Source organism: Pistacia vera, unplaced genomic scaffold, assembly GCF_008641045.1.
Source record: "Pistacia vera cultivar Batoury unplaced genomic scaffold, PisVer_v2 Contig1034, whole genome shotgun sequence".
Classification (NCBI taxonomy): domain Eukaryota; kingdom Viridiplantae; phylum Streptophyta; class Magnoliopsida; order Sapindales; family Anacardiaceae; genus Pistacia; species Pistacia vera.
In genome coordinates this window covers 160,993-167,821 of record NW_022195066.1, presented here as the reverse complement: position 1 = coordinate 167,821, position 6,829 = coordinate 160,993, and the positions used below count along the sequence as shown (strand labels likewise).

The window sequence follows — 6,829 nt, the reverse complement described above, 5'->3', positions numbered from 1 at the left end:
GGAGGGAACCAAGGGGACCATGGTCATGGTGATAATAAGCATGGTCACGGCGGAGGACGTGATCAGGGTCATGGACATGGTCAGGGTATCGGTGGGGGAAATCATCCACATTAGAAGATCCATCCAGGGATGGCGCAGTCCCTGTGATTACCACCTATATATATATATATGTGAGTGTATAATCCTTGAGAACATGCATTGATGACTATGCCAATTTGGTTTTAGTTTATCAATGTTTAAATATTTATGTAGTGGTTCTCCTTGTGTACTTAAAATACTTGTTATGAACATGAAAATAAAGGTGGTAAATAAAAATTTTACATGGCTTTGTCGTTTTGGATTGGGGAAAGTGGGAATTACCCTCAAGTATCCATATATTCCCGTTATCTGAAAAGTAAATATATTTACACGTTAAGCAGTAAAGAGAATTTGTGAGGTTAAACGATTAGCCGCAGATAGTGCTCGAATTAACACATACTCGTGCTACATCTTTTACTGTTATGTACTAGGAAGGAGATGAAACTTGAGAAAATAGAAAAGATGAAATCAGCAAATTTTGGCCTTCTATAAAATATTGAAGTGAGAATAAAAAATATACGAGAAAATAGAATACAAATTGCATAACAGTGCGCTTAGGATTGCCATAACTTAAGCATCAGCAACAAAAGTGTTTCATAAACCACTTTTGAAATTGATTAATTTTCAAGCTGCTTATAAAATAGACAACTTACAAAACGTCTTAAACTGCCACTTCACCACTTTTTTAAATATTTATTAATTAAAATATTTCAATTAACCTAAATTTGATTATACTAAATTAAAAATCTGTTCTCCTTCCCTGCCCTTCTCTTCTCTTCTCCTCCTCTTTCTTTCTTATTTGTTTCCCACTTCCACCACCACTCGCAACCGCGCCGCCACTATTCACGAGGCACTGTCAAGGTGCGGCCAAACACCAATCCCTTGTCTTCCTCTCTTCCTGTCATTTTAGTTTTTTCATCTGTTTTCTTTTTTTTCTTTCTCTCAATCAAAAATACGTTACAAAACATAATTAATTACAACCCTTCAATCTCCAAATTAACCAAATCTAATTTCTTAAGAAAAATTAATAATAAACTGAAGAAATAAAAAATTTGAGCCAACCACCAGATCGGCTGTGGTGGCCAAACATCGGATCTGGGCAGTGGTGGCAAGATTCAGCCACTGCCCAAGTGCAATTGGAGGAAGATGGAGAAAGAGAATGAGAAATAAGGTAGAGATGGAGGAGAGAGAAAAAAAATAGATAAGAAAGGAAGAGGAGGAGAAGAGAAGAAGGAGACTAGAGAGGAAGAAGATGACGGATGAGAAATAACAATGGAAGGTTAGGGTTTGATTTTTGAATAATAGAAAGGGAATCGGAGATATTTTATTTGGATTAATTAATTAAATATTAAATATTTTTAAAATGCTGATTTATAAAAATGGTGATGTGACTTATTACGTTAGCTGTCACGTCACTTTAGTCTTTGTAAGTCTATAAAATATCACACTAGACTAGGTAAAACATCATTGGACAATTGTTGATTAGTTGTCGGATGACCACCAACGGGTTAGAATGATCGATGCAAGCCAATCTATCTATATCTAATGGTGTTCGGCACGACGTTTCGCCACATTAGATGACCAAATTTGTTTTCATCTCTTACGGCCAAACGTCATGACAAATTCCAGATCTTTCACTAAGAGAAGAAGATAGATCATCTCAAGCCAATCATTTTGATCCTGGTGGTATCACCACCAGTTTGGCAACACATGCCAACAATTTTTTTAATTTTAATTTTAATTTTTTTATTTTTAAAAAATTATGTTTTTAAATAGTTATTCTATAATTAAAAATATATATATTTAAATCAGATAGAAAGTATTGGTTTACAAATAGTTTTATCGTAATCATAGAAATCAACTATATTCAAACATAACAAGTGTTAAACATATTTTGTCATAAGTAATATCATAAGTACTTAATTCTTCTCCTTTAGACGCAAAAGAATATATTTCATTTAAACTGTTTCAACTTTTATCGAATCTTATTTATAAAATATATTATATTCCATAAATAGGATTTAGGTTTAGATTATAATGGATTAGTCAAGGTGTGAGAGTGTGAAACATTCTTTTGCATCGGTGAAGTAAGCGAATATGTACATTCTTAAAAGAGGCAGGAACATAATAAATTTTAAGGATGGATATGATACCCATCCTACAATTGTTAATGTTACAACATTTTCCGATCGAGTTCAATAACTAATTGTTTTAATTCCAAACAAAAAATTCCATCATCACAAATATCGATATGTTTTAATTTGTAAGTAACAAACACTCAGGAAAAAAATTATCCAAATCAAAGTCCATAATTACAAAGCACCATGTGAATCAAATTAAGAGTAATGTACAATGAGAAATCGTAGTCTAAGACAGCAAACATGAAAAGTAACTTAAATAATGTTATATAAAGCATCAGATAACCGCAACCAATGAGAATCTACCAAACATAAAAGTCAACTTGGAAAAGCAATAGATTAAAGGATTCTAACAATATCGATCATTACAATCATCCTTAGATCAAGCTCATTTGACGTTTAACATTCCAAATTAATATCTTACATATTCTCAAATAAAATCTTTACAAATAATTTACTTAAAGAACATAACACATCTATACGTATATTAACTAATTTAGTGATACTATATATGAATAAGATACAAAAAGAGTGAACATAAAAAAAATATATATATATTATTAATATCATTATGTTGATAGAAGTATAATAAGCAAAAATATTTTATATATAAAAAAAAAAATAACATAAAACTAGGCTCGACATTTGTTAACATGAAATCTCTATCTTTTCCAACTATTTCTCATTATAGATATAACTTGAATTAAAAAAATAAAAATAATAATTGAGAAGCTACTAAAAAATTATAATTTTGTATTGCTTGTAACTTCATATATCACATTGGAAATCTTTTTCTGACATTAAACTATTTTTTTAGTTTTAAGTATAATTTGAATAGCATATAAAAATTAGGGGTTTATGAGATAATAATGGGGTTTCAAGAGTATTTGTGAAAACTAAGAAATTAAAGTTTATAAACTATAAAAAAGTGGGTTTCTTTAGTTTATTGATGGGGTGCTAATAAATCCACTCATCAAGTGCAAGAAGAGCCTTGAGCTTTTGGTTTGTAGCTCAAAGTATTGTTTGGACTTCAACTGTAGCATTATATTAAACCTCATTTAAAAAAATGATCATCATCAATCGGTTTCTGCGATTGTTTTCTAATTTGACTGCTGTAATGATCAACACACTTGAAATTCTTTTAAATAAATTCTTTTTTGTTCTTATTTAATATTTTTATAGAATAAGGGCATATTAGGTACGTAATTTAATTTATGTGTGTGTTAAAATTTTCAGAATTTAGATATAAGTTTATGAAATTTAACTTTTTCTATAAGTGAATTTATCTAAAAATAAGTTATAATAATAATAATTAAAAAAAAAAAAACTAAAAGAGTCCAATTATTTAACTATAAGAGAAAAAGAGTAAAAACAAACAAAACACAGGGATGCAGCAAGGATTTTTATTTAGTGGGATCAAAAGTCAAACAATTAAGTTGATAAATCAAAACCTCAAATCTTATCATTTAAGCTTTTCAAATAATTTGTAATAACCCAATAAAATTCAACTCATAAACCTATGAAAATTTATCAAATCCAACTCTAAATATCAAGCAATTAACTAATATATATTAAAATTAAATTAAATCCACAAATCTCTACAATTTAGGGTTTCTTCAATTCTTTAAACTCATTCAAAATTAAGTCAATAATTAATCAAAATTTATCAAACCCAACTTAAAATAACAACTAATTAACCCATACCTCAACATAAACAGAATTAAATTAAAACCCATATCAAAATCTAGAAATTTCATTTTCTAATTTTAAACTCATTTATTAAACTCAACAAAAACTTATAGCTCATAATCTTTCATTAATTAAAAAAGTTAAAAGAAAAGAATTTAAAGTAAAAAAAAAATATATATATTATCTTACCTTATAATCTAAAGGAGTAACATTTCTTGAATATCTAACCAAAGGAAAAAAATAATATGAGAGAAAATAAAAATAAATGAAGAAGAGAGAAAATTTAAAAAAATGTTAATTAATAATTCATTTTTGTGGAATTAACATGAATTTAAATGGGGTCAAAATTATAAATTTCATAAAACATAATTTTTTTTTTTTTTTTTTTTTTTTTATTACAATGGGGTCAAAATTATAAATTCATAAAACATAATTTTTTTTTTTTTTTTTTTTTTATTGGTGGGTTCAATTGAATCCACATGGCTACTTGCCTGATTACTGGCATAATTTTTTTAAAGAATGAAGGTGGGGAGTTTGATAAAATTCGTCAATGATGATAACATAAGTCCTTAAACAATAAAGCAATTTGAGTTTGACATTATTCTTCGAGATTGGCGAACGCATAAAATTAAAGTTTTTCTTGTTTACGAAGTTATTGGAGTAAATCAATAATCTACAAGCAATTAGATGAAGCAAAGGTTAATTACGAATTAAACAACTTATTAACGAAATTTGCAGTGAAAGCTAAACAGGTGTAGAGGTCGGAATACAAGGTATTTAGGGGGATTAAAGGAGGAAATTCATCCAGTAATTATGTAGTATTTTGCTTGAGAATAGGGTAAACTAGGTTTATCTTCTAGGAAGCTGAAGCGTTTTAAAAACTGTGCATATTCATAGCCAAGTTAAAATAAATTTATTAATTTATCAACTTCAACTGGGCATCTACACACAGCTCAAGGTGTCCCAAGTTGGAGTATCAGTGTAATAAATTATAATATTATATATATTATATATATATATATATAGATTTTCTTTATATTAATTTTTAATTGTACGCAAATTTCTGGCTCCGCCATGTATAAATGTTAGATAATCTTAAAGAACATATGATACAAGAGTTGGAAAAACTCTTGCTTCCATTGCAGCTTTGTTGACACACAACTTTCAGGGAGCTTCTCTCATTGTCTGCTGCATTAGTGGAAGCCCGTCAAGATCAAATGGAGAAACCATTCATTAGAAATTATGGCAGTCAACTCGGTTTGTATTCTAGTCATCGTTGTTTTTTGGATTGTTGCTTCGTATTTTTATTCATGTGTCACAGGTAGCAAGTTTGATATTAAACTTTTAGTAAACAGTTATGTGGAATGCTTATCTTGGGAAAACAAAACATAACTAAGGTAAATTAGATTATGTCTGGGTCGACATATCTATAACATGATTTCCAAGCCGGTTCAATGAAGACGTGGTCAAGAATTGTAATTTTACTGTCCCAGGAACAATAAATTTCCTGTGTGTAAATACGCAGAGAACTCAGGTTATGGTCCTCAGATAGAAAACTCTTCTAGGATTTTATCCACAAAAGTTGGTTTGCAAAAACCAATTTTTATTAGAAGTTAATTCCCAAACAGAATGAAAACATACGAGGTGTTTAACCAACGATTCATCAATTGCATCAGCAATTTTTGTACCATATTATTTAGGTATGATATTATGCCATATCTATGGGGTAATTTCGACATTTCGATGAAAGATTCACCTGGTCTTAATCTACTCAAATGGGTAGAGAAAGACCTGAATGGAAACGAATGTGGGGTAGAGACCATTTCTTAATCGGAGGAAGGATTGCCTGATTTCAGGAGAGAAATAGACAGAAGAGGTGCTGGGGAAGCAAGTTCAGATTTTTTTGAATCAAATAAAATAAAAATGTTATCAATTGAAGCAAGGCCTTGGAACAACGACCTGGCCATACCATATCCGACACGTTTCACCCTTCGAAGACAGTGAGGTGGTGGAGTGGCAGGACAGAATGAGAAGACAAGAGCGACCATATTTGTTCTCTTTCTCCGGTGCCCCACGGCCCTCGATGAAAACTTCTATTCGGAGTATTCTCATCGACCAATGGCAAGCCGAGTAGGACGTGTAAATTGCTGGATTGTAGAGAGGGGGTAACCAATTGCGATAACCCAATTCGTATGAAACTCTATCAAAGTTCAATATTTTGCTTACAGCCTGGGGATTCATTGACCAGAGATCAGCATTCGAGTCTATTTTATCAGGTTGATTCCAGTTTTTTTTCCATCCGGGTAGCGCTTATATGCAGTACACGTGGCATTTAACCAAGAATTATACTAAGATTCTGTATTTATACCAGAGAAAAATCTATGGGTGAGGGAATTTAGGGTTAATAAGACATTGATTAAATTTTCAAAGGAAGAGGGTCGCGCATGAGAGAGGAAGTTATAAGGTTGATTCCAGGGATAATAATTCATATCCTAGGAGGGTTAGAAAGGATGAGAATCTTGGAGATGCATTTGATTTGGCAGTGAAGGGAATTCTTGAGAGGATTGAGAAATTCCGGAATGCAATTAGAGAGGGGAAGGATCCTAGTATTGGTTTTGCTGAACGCAATAACTCGAAATTCAAAGAGTCAAAATAGTGTGAGAAATCAAGTGTGTTTATTACTTATGGAATTATAACATGAATAAGAATTAATTTAATTTAAGCCAATTCATATAAATTCTCCGAAGCAGTTATCTATGTATTTGTTTATTTCTTAACAATTAAGCTCACGTACATACAGCGGACTCAGGATTTCAATCTTGACGGGCTCATACTTTAGTCAGGGCTACCAACTAGCAAGGGATAAAGGGAGGCAGCTGGCCCCCCTTGATTTTTTTTTTTTTTTTATTAAATTTAAATTCAAA

The 6,829-nt window shown here is 30.8% G+C and overlaps 1 pseudogene; it reads left to right on the top strand.

Moving 5' to 3' along the window:
* Nucleotides 1–5,549: 5,549 nt before the first annotated feature.
* LOC116124284 lies at nucleotides 5,550–6,561 on the top strand (annotated as a pseudogene).
* Nucleotides 6,562–6,829: the final 268 nt, after the last annotated feature.